The following is an 18,307-nucleotide window of genomic DNA, read 5'->3' as shown; positions in this document are numbered from 1 at the left end:
ATTGGTCCATACCCGCTCTGTGTGTAGTCTTTTGAGTGTATTCTTTTAAACTGGCCTTTTTGTAACATCTAACAGACTAAGACTGGACTCTGATTTTATTATGCCCTTCATAGATTTGCCTTTGTAAACTTTCCATCTTATTTAAACGCTTTGTCTTATTTATGTGTATGGCCCTGTCTTATTTATGCATTAGAGATATAGCAGGGGATCAAGGCCAAGCAGGAGAACTAATAAAGGTAACATACTGGTGAAAAATCCGGCTTTTGTTTTTCCTGTCACACTTCTGGGATTAAACAGAATTTGACCCTGCTCTCTAATTTAAACAGTGAAATAAAGGAACAGCAGAGACAGCAGTTAGGCGACTAGCATGACAGCACTAAAATGCAGTTTGTCTAATTGCAATAATTCCAGTAGAGTTTCACAGCAACTGAGTAAAATACCATGTTAAAAAGTATCCAGTATACTGCAGATGAGTTTTAGCCCACTAAACAAGATGCGTTAAGTTTTGAATTACATTTTGGCTTCCTATTTTTACATAGCATCAGCTTCCAGAATTTCTGATCAAGGGATTTCTAAGGCTTTAATCAAGAAAACAATGTGGGTTCCAAAGAAAATCTACAACCACCAATTTTAGAAAAACCAGCAATAACCTAAACAAATTTCAATGGAGAACATATTCCCCTGCTCCCTAATTGTCAGAATTCTATAACTTTTATGATTATTTCTTTATGATAAATTACTATGGGTGGGGACTTCCTCCAATACCTGTGGTTGCTATCCTCAAACTAGTGATTCCAACAAACCACCCTTCCAATTGATTTTGCCACAGAGCAGCAATGCTCTGTGTTGAACCATGTCTTCTATCTTTTACTACCTAAAGCACAGTGAGAAACAGAAAGGGAGGTATGCTGCCACTCATCAAACCCTAATCAGAAGATGCTTATTCTTCATAGACAATTGCTTTCTAAAGATAAATCATTATGTTCCTGAGCTTTTAAGGGCAGTGCCTAGCATTTTACAGGCATGTTCTCACCCATGATCTGATAAGGAAACAGCCACCATAAAGAATTAGCTAAGAGCAATCAGACTGTCAGTGCAGCCTAAAGCACACTTTCCTGAATAGACATGAATGGGATTCTGAGTATATCTAGTTAGGATAGCACTGCAATGCAATTAGCATAGCCAGGAATAATTGATTAAGATCAACCAATGCTCACAATGCAGTTGGCCTGCAATAAGAATTGGCCTGCAATTCTGTGTGTACTTATCTGGGAGTAAATCTAGAATGGGAATAACTTTCAAGCACATGTTGTCAAATCTGACTCCCAGACTCCAGGTAGGACCTGGAGATTACCCAGAATTACAGCTCATCTCCAGTTCCCCTGGAGAAAATGTTGCTTTGGAGGGTGGACTCAGTGGTGTTGTACCCTACTGAGGTCCCTGTTCTTTCAAGGGTTCATCCTCACATCTCAGGGAATTTCCCTATCTAGATATGAAAATCCTACCCCTCCCCCCCAAACACACACACAGGTAGCCTAACAACACTACCCTGCCTTGGTGAGGTATTGTAACCAAATTTTGGGCTGAGGTAGTTCAAGTTGTTCCCCAGAAACTCACACAAAATGAACCAAAAAAGCTTTATTGGAGAAAATCAAGACAAGTTCTTAAAAACACATATAGTTCAGTTGAGTCATAATGCACATAAAATAACCTCTCGTTGTACTTACTTAGTCTTAACAGCAGCAATACTGGTTCTCAGGCCAGATTCATATGCCAGATTAACAGGCTCTCAAACTGACCTTGCTGAATAACCATTAGACTGGGGTGGGTGGCAGTAGGCTAACACCTGCAAAGCAGTCAAGAGTGCTAAAAAATGAGTTGGAATTTCCCCCTAAAATGGCTTCTTGACAGATGTGCTGTTAGAATTCCTCTTCAGGCTATCTAAAATTAATAGGCATTTCTAAACCAAAAAAATGGGCCTGACAAACTGAATCCTGCGTATCCATTGATCCTCACAAAATGCACATGCTTGGGATGTTGTTGAAGTCTAATGGACCAGCATGGCTGACTGATCTACCATGCTACAATATACCCAGATGGCATCACTATACTCACTGACTTTTGTAACTCTGTTTAGGATTGCACATCTTCAAACTTTCACATAAACTCAAATTTAAATACCAAAATACCAAAAATGAGTGTTAGCCTGCAAAGTACCAAGAACTGAACTTTTAAGCCATTTCAAATCTTTACCATGGAGCTTGAGGCCTGCTTTGGTTATCAGCATTTCCTCAGAGTTTTCACACAGTCATATGCAATATCCTCTCTTCATGTGCTGTTTGTTCATTAATGTATTGGGTTATACGGAGCAGAAACAGGCACAAAACTACACATTGTACCATACTGTGGTTGGGAAACTAAGGTCAGTTATGTGCCAACTTGGCTTATTCCCAGTAGTTGAGGAAAACACAATAATATAGTGTTCACAGTAACAAAAACATATGTTCCCAAAGATGAAAGGAGCAGTCTAAGTATTCAGCGTTCTAACGGTTATAGTTTTGTGGTGCTTCCTTTTTTAACTCCACATGGTAACAAAACAGCTCAGCACAGTTCCTGATACACAAATTGCTTCCTTTCTTTTCAAAGGAAGTCAAGTCTTCAAATTGTTTCCTTCTGCAGAGCTGCATGTAATACTTTATATACTAGGAAAATGCAGACATTGATATATATGCAGGCCACACATACATCTTTTGTATACATTAGTGTTAATAAACATGAAGTTGAATGTTTATAAGAAGGATCTATCTCTAATTGAAACTATCATCTAACATAATTTGTTAAAGCAGATGGGACACAGCTAAAAGCTTCATGTAATATTCCAAACTGTCTAAAGTGTTCTGTATATCATACAAGATATGACCTGGCCAAAGATGAGCACTTGTAATTCTCATGTGCATTATGGAAAGTGATTTAACTTCCCCCTTAACTTTATTTATTTTATTTTATTATTGGGCTTCTATACCGCCACTCCCAAAAGGTTCATGGCAGTTTACAACTGAATATAAACCCCATAAAATAATGCTAAAATTCCCAATTAAAACTCACCGAGCGTCAACAACTGCCTCCCCTTTCTGGCTCGACAGACCATCTGAAAATGAGCCTCAGGGGAGATCTTCCTAGGGGGCCTGATTACCTCAGTGATGGGCCCAGATTTTCCAAGCCCTGGCCTCAACCAAAACCCTGGCAGAAGAGCTCCGTTTTGCAGGCCCTGTGAAAGCTCTGACAGGACCCACAACTCTCCCAGAAGCTCATTCCACCAGGTAGAGGCCAGGACCAAAAAGGCCCAGGTTAAGGCCAGGTGAACCGCCCTCAAGCCAGGGACTTTCAATAGATTCCTACCCATAGAGTGTAAAGTCCTGCAGGAGGCCTAAGAAGATAGGTGGTCCTGCAGGCATGTGGGGCCCAGACTGCAAATGGCCTTAAAGATTAACAGCAGAATCTTGAACTTGATCTGGACTGAAACTGGCAACCAATGCAGCTGCCTCAGCACAGGCTGGATATAAGCCCTTCAAGATGTTCCTGTGAGGAACCTAGAAGCCACATTTTGCACCAGCTGCAATTTCCAGGTCAAGGGTATGCCCATGTAGAGTGAGTTACAGAAATCTATTCTGGAGGTGACTGTTGCATGGATGACTGGGGCCAAGCAATCTGAGAACAGATAGGGTGTTAGGAGCTTCACCTGGCGCAGATGGAAAAATGTTGTGCATGCTACTCCTGTGACTTGGGCCTCCATAGACAAGGAGGCATCGAGGACCACTCCCAGGTTCCTGGCCAGGGGCAAGATATTAAGTTGCATCCCAGCCAAGGTGAGAAGGCCCACTTCTAGCCCGGCCACAGGACGGGGGGGGGGTGAGTTTCAGGTAATTCTGTTCTAACTATCCAGCCACGGCTTCCAACCATCTGGTGAATGTAGTATCTGGGGAGAGGGGTCTGGGCAGCCATCCATTAAGAGGGAGAGCTGGGCATCATCAGCATATTGATGAAAGCCCAGCCCAATGCTCTGGACCAGCTGGGCCAGAGAGCACATGAAGATGTTAAAGAACCTCCCTCAGGAACTTCAAAAGGGAGTTTATAGGTGTTGAGAACGACTAGTTTGGGCAACGCGGGGGTTCCAGAGAAGAAGCGTGGAAATAGGAACAAAGACATAAAAAAGGAAGCTATGCAGGAAGAGATCCCAACAGACCCTCTTTGGATAAGAAACTTACCTAAGGAGACGTTGGGAATCAGTTCGCCGGGGGTGGGGGAAAAGGAAGCACTGGGGCAATCAGTACAAGCGGGGAGAGCAAGGGGGAAACCCCAGGCGGGGCGTTGGCGGAGAGACGCGGAGTCCCAGAAGGGCGGGGTCCTCCTGAAAAGCCCAGGGGGTGGAGACAGGGGCTAGAAAGGGCTACTTAAGGAATGAGGAGACGGGGTTGGAGGTGTAGTGAAGAAACTACCCTGAACCCAGGAGCGGGAGAGAGAACCGACTCCATTCTGAGACGCTATTTCCTGCTGTTAGAGCCTTTCCATCCACAAGTCTCCCTCACCGAACAACGTGGCGGACCCAAAGCGTGTCACAGACCCTGCGGACCCTGACAATAGGGATGTGACAACTCTTCCCCACTGCCATCCTCTATGTTCGGTTTTGGATAAAAAAGTGCAGCCACTGAAGGGCTGTCCCCCAAATCCCAGCCTTGGCGAGGTGGCTAGCCATCAACCTGTGGTCAACCACATCAAATGTGGCCAATAAAACTAACATCAGGAGGATGGCCAAATCACCCAGATCCAGCTGATGACGGAAATCATCCATCAAGGCAACCAACACCATTTCCACCCCATAGCCATGACGGAAACCCAACTGGCATGGGATCATGAAAATCCCTGGAAGTATTAGCTATTTGGATATGTATGTGTCATTCAGAAATCCTTTGACTAGGTAAGTGTTGCCCACACACAAAAAATCCACCATGTGGCAGAAGACCTAGCCACTGATATCAATAAATAAGATGTTCCCATATCTGAGGATAAATGCATTTTCAAACTAGGTGATCAGCATATTTCAATAAGCAAGCTTTGGGTAATTTACCTTTCATACAAAAAATCCTTCTCCATATGAAGAGCTGCCTTGTTTCTGTCCAGATGGATCAGCACCAGCAACCTTAACCAGCAGCAGTTCCTCCTTTTGGTGACCTCAGTCATACAAACTACAGGCTACACCACAGAGCTACAGCTGCCCTTTAAAAAGGAAACTGCGTTCCTGTTTTGTCTTTTCTAAAATGCTGAATTACAAGTATTCAGAATTAATAGGAGAGCCACGTTTCCCGGCTTCAGCTCTAACAGCCATTCCTCTTCCTTGTTAACCAACCCCTAAGATTAGTTTCTAAACAAAGCTATTTACAACTGTGAAACCTTGTGGACTTTCAATGGAATCTACAAGGAAAAAGAGCTTCCAAGACATCTCTTTTTGAGTGATGTCTGTATTGGCTACTACAGGTCAAGATAAGAATCCCAATGAGATTTATACTGTGTCTATACTTTGTTTTAGGTTCACTTCTGTTTACTAACTATATAACCCACTGGAGGGTCTTTTGTGTTATTGTAAGGCAGCCGTTTGCATTCGCAAAAGAAAATCCTGTTTACTGGCTGGCATACATTGCCAGGAAGTCCCATTGTTGCTGTTAGTGGTGAGCAAAAGTTCTGCGTGCTGATTTATGTCTTACTCACCCTAAATCATGTCTGAGCCATACCAATCCTTCCTGCTGGATGAAAGAGTATGACAGCGCTTGCTAAGAAGCTGACTTTCTATGCCTGACCATCCTGATTACTAAGATGTGGTGGTTTTACAGATGTCCTATAAATCAAGCCCTGTTGCACAACAGGAAACAAAGGCTGCCAAGTATTTGGGAGACCAGCACAGCATCATCAAGCTGCTGGACCAGGTGCTAGAAATTTGGGAGTGCAGCTTTGCTGAAAAATATCGGGGGGGGGGGGGAAGGAAATGCTCAAGAGACCCTTACTGCCTCCTCTTGAATTCATTTTTTCCAGATTAACCCCAGCTGCATTAATTGGAGATTTTCAGCTGAATAATGATTTTGACCATGTGTTGAAAAGAGGACCTTGCTAATGAGAAAACAGGCTATAGGGTCTTTAAATCATAGAAGACAGGGCTGTAGAGGTTCAGGTCCCCCCCTTGAAAGCTGGCCACATTTTTCAGGAGGGATTCCTTCCTCCCCACACTCTGATCTAGGGCTGATAACCAATAGGAACAAACCAACATGATTTGTGTGTGTGTGTGTGTGGGGGGGGAATTAGGCTGCCTGCCAGAGATTTAGGATACAAAGCTGGCACTTGAAGCTGCTTGCCAGAATTGAAATAAATTGAAATTGGTGTGTGGATGAAGCAGCAATGCCAGTTTTATTTCTCACACTCACCACTTCATGCACTACTGGCACAGAAGATGGCAGAGGGTGTGTTTTCTTGAGAGTTACTGCAACATCAGCTATGTTAAACTATGGTAGGTAATATGGACAGTGGTAGAGCACAGCAGCAAGGGGCCAGAGGCAGCTGCGAGGACTCATTCTCCCTTCCCTGCAACTCTGGAATGCAACTACAAGCTCAGTCCTTCAAAAGAAGAAGCAGTAGTTGCGTGCTCCTAATAGAAAATTTGGGCACTTTTCTCCATTCCCATTGGCATCTAACAGACTCTTTCCCTGACTATATCCTGGCACCACAGAAGTACCACTGCTTCTGAAACAGAAAGAGACCGGATTCATCAGCGACACACAAAGCAAAAACAAGCAATTTGCTGGGAAAGAGAAAAAGTGCATGTTTTCTGCTAAACAGATAGCCTTGGTTACTATAATTAATAATACTTTTTATATGCAGAGTTTCAGATGTAGTCAGAAGCTACAGACTTCACTGACTATACATCCAAAGCAGCCTTACCACTTGAGAACTGGCTAACTTTTGATTTGGCTTGTTTAGTTTTCAGACTCTTTCCACATCATTTATACAAGGCTTGCATATGAGCCACCAGAAATCTGCACACTTTACGCTATGGAATTTATCTGCTTGCACTTCCTCAGACACAACATTGTGAAATTTGTTATTATTTAAATGTTATGAAATCTTTCAGCAAATTTTTCGCTTTCCAATAAAAGCAGACACGAGAGGATAATGACCTTAAAACTACCACAATGACTGAACATTCATGTTAAGTCAGGAACCACAGTAGTAGCCCTGCAAACCAAGAAGACTGATCAATCCCATGTTTCTCAGTGCCCAAAAGACAGCATCAGAATAAGCCAATCAGCAAAACTCGGGTCCATTCCGCACGACTTTAATATAGCACTAGTCTTGCATTTTTGTTTTCGCCACTAAAACTATGTTCCTCATGATGTCATGAGCAATCTGCAACACTCCTGCAACACTAATCGCTTAGTTGTAGCGATTTCCGGGGAATCGGGAAAAGTGGATTCACCCTCAGAAAATCACTACACTCCTGCCAACAACCTGCAACACTTGTGAAAAAGACCTGTGCATTCTCAATGTAGCGGTTGCAACAAAGTCTCTCCCCCTGGCTCCCTCCTCCGAACTTCCGGCGAAGCGATCGTCATTTTTTCCCTCGGAGCGAGCGGGGAAAGCAACGAACCAGCGAGGCTTCATTCACCCAGCGAGGCTTCTCCGGCTACAGTCCCTCCACAGAAGTGCTTTAAAGCTCCCCTAAGTCCCCAAGCACAACCCAGCCCCCTGTTCGCCAGTTCCCTTTAATTTTGGCCAAAAATCGTGCCTGTGGGGGGGGGTTTCCACTCGGAGGAGTGTGGTAATGATGACTCGCCAGCTCACACACCAGCTAGATGGGTCTCTACATTAGGAAGAATCAAGGCATATTCGTTGAAACGTGTTTGTTTGTTTGTTTAACTGTGCTTAAAGGGAAAGGGGCTTTTCGGGAGCATGATAACAACCGCCCATTGGCTGTTTGTTTGATTGATGGCCAGGGGCGGGAACAAGCACAGAAAAAATCACTTCCTTTCTAGCGATTCCTGCGAGACCGGAAACCTGTGGGTAACGAATGAAACGCTACTGGATTCCACTACAAATGAAGGTATGTGGAACGCCAAGATTCCACTATTTAAAATAGCGTTATTGCTTTGTGAAAGCAATTGGCAACATTGGTCCTTGTGCGGAATGGGCCTCGGTGTTTGCCTGCATTTGTACTGCATGGCTACATAGAATACATTAAGAGACAAATTGATAGGTCTTTGCTTGGTGACCTATGTTTAATGCCTCACACCACCCATCCAAACTAGGCCCAGATAAATCCTGTGGATGTATCCTCCTTCTAGTCAAATTAGCCTAGGAGTAGTTAGGTAGTGAAAACAAGAAGTTGAAGGAGAAAGGGAGGTATGGGTAAGAATCCCTTCCAAATCATGAGTACTTCTAGGCACCAGAGGAGCAGAGATGTGTAGCTGGCTTCCCATCATCTCAAAATCACATGTAATTCTGGAAAAAGAGTTTTGTGGATGATTATATTAAGTTCTGGCAACATCTGTCAGTGTTGAACCCTAGAGGTAAAGAAAGCTCAGAGCAGGTTCTGTTCTCAGCATAACTCTGATGGATTTATGTGTGGAGGTGACTACTTGGGAGGAGTAATCAGTTTCACATTATCATGTTATAGAGAGAGGCACAACTACAGCAACCATTTTCCAGACAAAGCTAATAGTTAAGCAGTGCCCTGGTACTTCTTGGAGATTAGATCATGAAGAACACAGCACTATCAATTGCACATTACACCGTTCTTGTGTAGATGGTTACAAAAGCTGGGAAGTATCCAATAATGGCTTCCTAATAGAGGGGAACTCATATGCAGCAGCATCATATGCTTGTTTATTACATTTTGATACTACTTTTCTGCTCAATTTAGGATCCTTCAGTTAGCAAACAAACTGAAAACTTTAAAGCACTGTTTTAAAATATATAGTATAAAAACAATTTAAAATAATAATTGAACAAAGCACATACCCACTAAAACACGCACAGTGTAACTGCTCCATCAATCAGATAAGTCTTCACCTGCTGGTGGACTACAATGAGGAAGAGGACCAATGGGACTCCCATGAAGAGGGATGTTTTAAGATGTGCATGGTTACCTTCTATATTCAGCCTATGTAAAGTGTGAATTAAACCTCAATGAACAATAAAATCAAACAACGTATTGGATTTTGTATTAATGGATTTGCTGGAGAAATAGCCTGTTATGCTGAGTGCAGTGACAGCAGTTTCATAAAAATAATATAGTCAATAAGATAGTCAATAATATAGTCTAAAAAGTTTTCCACACAGCAAATCTGACAGTTATAGCTGCACTCTTCCCTCACTGTTGAATGATTAATGTGTCCCCATTCTTTGGTCCCTACCTGGGGGAAAGGGTGCTTCAACAGACAGGATAGTAGAGCAGTCAGGGTGTTGGGCTAGTATCTGGGAGACCCAGGTTTGAATCTCTTTTCTGTCATGGAAATTTGCTAGGTGACTTTGGGCTTGTCGCACTCTCTCTGCCTAACCTACATCATAAGGACAACATGAAGGACAGGAGGACCACTATGAGTCCTTACTGAGGAGAAAGGCAGGTTATAGATAAAGAAAGGCAGACAGAACAAAAGAGCAAGCCAGTGGAATTGTAGTCCATGGACTTCTGGAGGGCCACAGTTTGATTACCCCTGGAGCAAGCAAACAAAAGCAAATACTGGAATCCTTCAGGATCCCAGCTATAACATAGCCTTTAGGCAAAAAGTTTCTGTAGATCTCCCTCAACAAGTACAGAAAGCCCCCAAAGCAACAAAATTAGATTTTCACCCTTGCTATGAATGGAACTTGCAATGTATGGCTGTGAAAGTTGGACCATAAGGAAGGCCGAGCGTCAAAGAATTGAGGCTTTTGAACTCTGGTGCTGGAGAAGACTCTTGCGAGTCCCTTGGACTAAAAGGCAAACAAACCGGTCAGTCCTAGAGGAGATCTGCCCTGACTGCTCCTTAGAGGCCAAATTTTGAAGATGAAACTCAAATACTTTGGCCACATCATGAGAAGAAAGGACTCCCTGGAGAAGAGCCTAATGCTGGGAGTGATTGAGGGCAAAAGAAGAAGGGGACGACAGAGAATGAGGTGGCTGGATGGAGTCACTGAAGCAGTTGGTGCAAATTTAAATGGACTCCGGGGAATGGTAGAGGACAGGAAGGCCTGGAGGATCACTGTCCATGGGGTCGCAATGAGTCAGACACGACTTTGTACCTAACCACAACAACAATGAATGGAAACAATAGTTTCACAGATAATTCTCTAGTCTAGTTTGGGGAATGAAAAAAAGACTATATGGGCATACTTCTATGGAGAAGCAAGAAAACCAAGGAAAGCCATTATCAATAATAGCAGGTATGAAACACAGGCATGAAATTATTTTGTCTGCCCTGAATTTACTCTCCCTATATAACAATATAACATAAGGACAGCACTGTTTTTTTATACCAAAGGTAATCTAGTCTAGTTCCCCCTGATGAAGATAAAAATACAAAAGTGTAGAAGAGTACAACATTAGGATGGGGAAAACATTCAATAATACTTCTTTGAGCCCACTAATAAAAATAATAAATGTATTCCAATAATATATAGAATAAGGATGACAATTCCACTAATTACAACTACTGTAACAGTGTACGAAGAAGAAGAGTTGGCTTTCATATGCTGCCTTTTCTATACCTGAAGGAGTTTCAAAGTTGCTTATGTTTGCCTTCCCTTTCCTCTCCCCACAACAGATACCCTGTGAGGTAGGTAAGGCTGAGGGAGCCCTGATATTACTGCTCAGTCAAAACAGTTTTATCAGTGCTGTGGCAAGCCCAAGATCACCCAGCTGGCTGCATGTGGGAGCAGGGAATCAAATTCGGCTCGTCAGATTAGAAGACCCCGTTCTTAACCACTATGCCAAGCTGGCTCCCGATAAATAACTGAATACAGTAAAAAATACACATGAAAATGGTGAACAAAGAATTAAATATATATTAAATATATAAGAACTGAATAAATGAGTCCAATACAATTATATTAGAAATCCAAAAGGAAAAATTCCAGAAAAATACCATGGTTTTCTAGTAAAATCCATTTTATAGATTTTTTAATTATTTGTATTTTCCTGCGAGTTTTTTTGTGTGTGCCAATAAACATCTTCTGATTACAAGATTCCATTTTGAGTTGTCTTCTTCAGATAATTTTGACTAAAAGTTGCCTGAAATAAATCATGAACTCTAAAGCAAACATTCATTACTACTATCAAAGACATAGAATGCTATCAATGAAAGGCATGATGAATATCTCCAAACCATATATATAATCAATAACAAATAAAATGTTAACAGGTAATAAGTAAAAGAGTATTCATATCCACAAAGTTATCATTAAGATTAAGACCTCTAAATTTCAAGTGTGTGTGTGAATCCGCAGAGGCCCCTGATTTTACTGATTTCACTGATTTCACTGATTTCACTCTGATGTAAGTCCATAAGGTCATATGGATATCTGTTTTCTGTGGATATCTATTCTCTGTTCATGAGTTTATGGACTTACCTCAGAGTGAAATGAGCACACATGTGGTAAGGATTTCAAGTGTCTCTGTGGAGTCACACACAGACTCCACCATTTGCAAAAGCAACAACGTCATTACCAGATTTCTTTTATAGAAACACGTGAATACATTGGTGTTTTGAAAAAGTCTTCAGGTCAGAATATCTGTCTTTTGATGTACGGTAGACAATCAGAAACAGGGTTACAGTCCTATTTCCTTTAAAGAAGTTTGCTTGTGTTTTTGAAGTATGTCAACAAACAGTACCAAAAGGTGTTTATATATTTGAAGGCATTTCTCAGCTTATTCTGCATAGTATTTTTATGGGAAACCATATATTGTAAGCCCAAGCCTATATGCAAGCACAGCAAATGCAGGTTTGGAAAAAGGAGCACCTAGGGAGTCATGAAGTGATTTCTGCAGCTGTATTCTAAGTCAGACTTGGCATTGTGAAGCCTGGAAGCCAATGGCTGTGTCAGAAGTCTCTTACAGTCAGAAGCACCGTACACAAAAGGCCATGCAGGAAGCAGCTGGGTGGCAACACAACCTACTGAACTGACATGTGAAAACCCAAATTTATCTTGCAACTCAGAACAGTTCAAGCTAAAGATAGAGCATACAGTACAGTTTACACATGGAGTTCTTCCCACCTGATAGAAGAAGAAAGCTTAACAACCAAAGCAATTGCTATGGTTGCATTTCCAATTCACTTAAAATGCTAAACTAGAACGTGAAAGCAGCAGCCAAGGGTAAATGTAAACCAGATGATTAATTCATACTTTCCATTATCTTTAAAAGAGATAGAGTCATCCTTTTCCCCACAAAAATGAGAGTTCCCATATATCCAATTAGACTGTATAATTGCACAAACACAAGCAGATTTTCCTTACATTTGGAAATTCTGACAAGGTATTCATTACATTTCGACTGAAAAGGCCTTTTATCTGAACACTGTCAATGGAAACATTCTTCAAGGTATAAGCATTATACCCCCAGAGAGCCATATAGGAATGTCATGTGTTTAATTCATCTGCTAATCCCATGAAATTTACCAAAGGAACTACTTGGAATACATCATTTGATAATGTTACAATTTATGGGAGCAATAAAGCAGAATCCACATCTGCCTGTGATAACCTGGAGAGACAAGGATGCATGCACCCTGCCACTTAACCAGGGATTTACTGCTGACCTAATCTCTATATGAATCACTTCTAATATAAAAGGTTGCACTTGGTCAGCAGCTGAACACAATCAGAAGATCTAACAGCATGTATGTCAGATCGCAAACAGAAACCCAAATAAAAAGGAAGGCAGTGAAATTCATAGTACACAATTATGACCCCCCTAAAACAAAAATACATAGGCTAAATATCTTAGAACACTCTCTTGTACTTAACACCAAGTAATTTACAGTGCCATCCTTTAAAAAAATGCCTTTCAACCATATTAGCTTCTCAGTATATGAGAGCTGTAAGAGCCTCTTGTGGCGCAGAGTGGTAAGACAGCCGTCTGAAAGCTTTGCCCATGAGGCTGGGAGTTCAATCCCAGCAGCCGGCTCAAGGTTGACTCAGCCTTCCATCCTTCCGAGGTCGGTAAAATGAGTACCCAGCTTGCTGGGGGGTAAACGGTAATGACTGGGGAAGGCACTGGCAAACCACCCCGTATTGAGTCTGCCATGAAAACGCTGGAGGGCGTCACCCCAAGGGTCAGACATGACTCGGTGCTTGCACAGGGGATACCTTTACCTTTACCTTATATGAGAGCTGTAAGTTAGCCATTATTAGCATCAAGGTTGTCTTGAATGTTTCTGAGCGCCTTTTGCGCATCTTGCACTTCTCACTCGCTTCTGGAAACGCGAGAAGAGACAGCAAGGTGCTTTAGTCTTGTTGTGCTTTGGCTTGCCTACCACTGTCACCAACCAATCACCTCCTGGAATGGCTGATTGACATATGAACTTCTGGTGACCGCAATTTTTTTAAAACAAGACTTATTCATTTAAATGCCTATCCGCATATTCATAAAGGCACAGACAATCACAGCTGAGGCACATGTCCACCTATTGGTTGATCCAGGTAGTTCTCCATTTTTAAAAAGAACTTCCCATCTGGGAAAAAGGGGAGAGGGAGGCAGGTGTGAGGGTGGGCAACTGAGAAAAGACCCTGCCCCATGTAGTCAGTCACCTGCAGAACATTTAAGGCATGATGAATGTATATAGCGGTAAGCTGGTAAGTGGACTTCCCATGCTGGTTCCTCAGCAAAAAAAAAAAAAAAAAAAAAAACCTCTCTTGTGGCTTTTTTTTTTTAAAGGTTTTAAAAAATCTGTTAGTTAAACCCCCACCCCCACAGTCAATGGTATCCCTCTTTACCAATGTTAAAATCTGGTCACCTTAGCTTATTCACCTCTAAACATTTCTTGTGCTGGTGGCCTGCTGATTGTCTGCTGGGAGATAGTGCTTTTTGAATGCACTTTTTGGGATTCACCAATTTGTGCTTTAAAATGGCAGATGTAGCAAGCTTTCGTGTGCAGGCACACTTCCTCAGATAAAATAGAACAAGTAGTACAGATATATAGACAAGGTAAATTAGTGTCAAATTAGTAAATTGAGCCATAGTATCCATATTATGCCATATGATAATTCTTTGCTAAAACAGCTAATCAGTCCTTTTGAGTTCAGTTGTAGTTCACAAAAACAATATAGAAATAAAACTGTCCGTTAGTAATTAATAACAGACACTTTCCCAGTTCTGAAAAGAAATTATTCAAAGAGACTAATTATTCAAATAGACTAATTGCTAATCCATCTCCACCCTGTTTTAGCAAAGAATTATCATATGGCATAATATGGCAGAATTTGGATTATGAAGGCAGCCAGATCAAACACACACCCTTGTCCCAATTCATTTCCCACCTCCAGAAGACGCAAACAGGACTGTTTTTGCCTGTCTCAATTGTGAGAAGGCTGGACAGGTAACTGAAGCCCCAAAAATATTTTGTGCTAATCGTAGGCTTAAAAACAAAGTACACACATGGCTGAATGATCAGGAGAAAGCTGCTGGATTACCCTCCCCCTTTCCCAGCTCATTTTCCACCTCCAGAAAACAAAAACGGGGCTGTGTTTTGCCTGCCTAATTCCAAGACTGTGGACACATTAAAGAAGGTTTTATATCACCTTGGATAACGTAGGTTTGCTGTACCCTCTGCAACACAGACTGCACCTTTAAAAATAATTACTCAAAGCAGGAAATGGAGAAGGGAGGGCGGGAGTGAGGACAGGAAAAGATTCTGAGACTATCATGCATTTCCCTCTCACCGGTGGTTTGCGCGATTTAGAGTGGTAAATCCAGTTTTCTGGATTCCCAAAATCGTGATTTAAAAATGACCAAATCATGACCCAGCTACTGGACAGCCTCGGGATGTTGGCAAATTCATGTGAAAGGGGCTATATATGTTGCCAACGTGCCAAGGCTGTCCAGGAACATTTTCCTCGTGTGGAAATGGCCTAGGGATAAATATACTGTTCTTGCGATGACAGGAAGTAAGCAGCAGCAATGTATAAAGATCTGTATTGAAACTGATCCTACTCACACTTGTTTTCAACCTTTTATATGAAAGATGGATTTGAAGAGGACGTATTAAAACAAAGCATTTAGACTGAAATGGAAGGTAGTTATTCCTCTATAATCTTGTTTTCTCATCTCTGAAACATTTTGTCTTGTTTGGCAGTGTTATTAGCTTCATGTAACTTTAGTTGCAAATTAGAAAGATGTTTGTGAGAGAATAACTTATCATAGTTATAAGCATGCTTGGACCCCAGCAACATTCATTAAGGCTTCAATGTGCTCAGCTTCACATGGGCCCAGGGCATATTCTGAAAGGAGATGATGCAGGAACCATGCTAAGCAAGTCTGGATTTAATCAACGCCTGCATACAATATTGTCTGGGAACCTTATGTGTGTAGAAAGCTGAGCTTTAAATATAATAAATAAATCTGTATGCTGGATTACTCTAGTTGGCTGCAACACAGGGTTTACACATGCCTGAAGCTCCCATAACTGGTTATGATGACAGCTAGATCGCTTTGGGTACATGGGACAGTTTCTCCAGCTGCAGCAGGAAAACTGTATTTGCCAAGGCAAGACAGCATCAGTGGATTGTGACTTTTGACTATGAAGCACCTTGTCAAAATAACTATTGCTGCTACTGATGCTAAAAGGTTTGAGCAACCAAGTCCAGAAGAATAACAATCCCTATGATTCCTGGCGTCTGTACTGAAATAATGGATGATGAAAATTAGCAATACTTCATGGATTATATCCTTTAGCACCATTTAGCACACTTTACATCAAACAATAAAGAGATTTACAAATTAGGGGAATATTATCCAGCAAATAGGAATTTCCTAATTTCAGGGTAAGATTAGAGCACAATCCACACAAAAAAGCTTAGAACATACCTCATTAATGTGATTTAGCTATTTTTATTTTGCAGCTCTAGTAATATGCAGAGTTCAGGAGAATTTCAGTCATCAAACAAAAACATCAAACCGTTTATACTTAGTTGATCAAATAAAGAAGCAATAGTGTGGGAATGCCTTGTGAAACTGCAATGTTTCCCCAGCCTTTGCAAATTATAACATCATTCTGAACCAAACCAGCTTTCCTGTGGTAATGTAGGAAGCATAATATTAAAGAAAACATTCTTCAAACTTATTTGCATTTATCAAGAGCAAAGAAACAATCAGAGCTCTATTATAACTAAACTTTAGCATATGTATCCTTTTAAGGTGCTGATTGGGATATGGAAATGAAGACTTTGTAAAAAAAGAAAAATTACAATGATTTCTGTCTAGTAAAAGGCTGAAATCAATACAGAAGAAATTCAAGAGCATTCATTTTCTGAGCTTTGCTGATCATTCATCAATGTGGCAAAACATGGTATATCATATAACACAGAGCTCAAACCAAGCAGGTAACACACCTTAAATATGCAAGTCGATGGCAGAGTTCAGTTCATTCTTTTGTCTCCCAGACAACAAGCCACCATGACAAACAATGGTATTTCTATCCAGACTTTGCTTTTGAATCAAATCAAAATCTATCACACGATTTCTCCAGAATCAGCTACATGTCAGGTTTTCTGGGTTAGTAGAAAGGCAGATCAGGGACTTCAGATCTCCCCAGTCTTGCTCCCCTTGAAAAACCAGATTTGCAGTTTGGAGTGCTACTCAACATAGCAGTCACCTTAGAAAACAGGTGGCTGTGATATACCTGTGTATATTCCCCAAACTGTGGCTAATGAGTCAATTGCATCCATGGTTGGATCAGTCAGATCTAACAACAGTGATCCAAGCCTCAGTTGCATTTAGACTGGGCTATTACAAAGTTCTGTAATAGGGGCTACCCTTGAAGAGTGTTCAGAAGCTGCAGCTAATGTCGAATGCTGTGACTAGACTGCTGGTTGGGGCCAGTTACTGGGATCATATGGCCACAATATTACAGCAATTACACTAGCTACAGAGCCATTCCCAAAAACTGTTCACATTGCTGTTTTTGTTCTTTACAGTCCTACATGGTTTGTACCAGAGTATCTGAAGGATTGCCTTCTCCCATATGTTCCTGCTCAGGAATTAAGATTACAAAAAGAGGCCCTCCTGACTGTCTCATCAATCAAATAAGCTTGTTGGGGGGGGGTACAAGCAAAGGCCTTTAAAGTAGCAGCCCCACAATTATGGAACAACATCCCTAGAGATATGCACCTAACTATACTTTCAATTTTTAGGAGGCATCTGAAGATGGCATTTTATTAAGGTGACTAGAATTTCACCCCCGAAAGGTGGGACATGCCGGCGCTACCGAGGCAGCAGCCACCCCGCCCCTCCCCAGTGAGTTCAGCAGCAGCGGCGGGCACTCCCCTGCCCCCACCTCTCCCCTCCCCCTCCCCCTCCCCCTCCCCCTCCCCTTTCCCAGTGAGTTTGGCAGTGGGCACTCCCCACCACCCCCACCCCACCCCCTCACCAGTGAGTTCCTCGGGTGCCGCCTACTTCTCCTCCTTCTTCTTCTTCGCCGACTCGTGCTCACCACCCCGCCCCCTTTTACCTCATTCCTGTAACCCATGCCGTTGCTGCGATGCATGATTGAAAAGGTGGCACCTTTTTTCTCTCTCTCTCTTCCCCCCACCCCGCGTGGCATGCAGTGGCCCCTCCCCCCAAAATTTTAAAGATTTATTTTTTTTAATCAGGACATTTTGAGAACGTCGAGGGAAGTGGGGCAGATGCCCCAAAGTCCGAGCGGTCCCACCAAAAGCGCTAGATCTGGTCACTATACATTTGATTAGAGGATAGCATTTGATTAAAGCGGCCCTATATTGTGATTTTAAATATTGATTTTAGGTCTTCGAGTATTCGTTTTATGTATTATGTATTTTAAGATTTTAAGATGATGATGGTGGTGGTGGTGGTGGTGGAAGCCATAAGGCAGTCAGTAAATAGTTAAAGAAAAAAAGAAAGAATAGCATGGGTTCTCCACCCCCACCCCCAATTTCATGAAAGACCATGCAGGAAATTTTCCTGGTAGTACTGCAAAGTCAAGGAATATGACCCAGTGCAAAAAAAAAAAATTGTATTACATTACTGTAGCGCATCATGCAAGGAGGAAAGAAG

At 41.9% G+C, this 18,307-nt stretch overlaps 1 protein-coding gene across 14 annotated transcripts in view; it reads right to left on the bottom strand.

Annotated features, from left to right (window-relative positions):
• The window catches only part of NAV3 (neuron navigator 3), a 548,360-nt gene that overhangs the window by 255,669 nt on the left and 274,384 nt on the right, over positions 1 to 18,307 (bottom strand). The gene's annotated exons all lie outside the window — the stretch shown is intronic.

The sequence above is a fragment of the Paroedura picta genome, chromosome 5, assembly GCF_049243985.1.
Source record: "Paroedura picta isolate Pp20150507F chromosome 5, Ppicta_v3.0, whole genome shotgun sequence".
NCBI classification, from domain to species: Eukaryota; Metazoa; Chordata; class Lepidosauria; order Squamata; family Gekkonidae; genus Paroedura; species Paroedura picta.
Note: the sequence above shows the minus strand (reverse complement) of the source record. Positions and strands in the feature narration are given on the sequence as shown.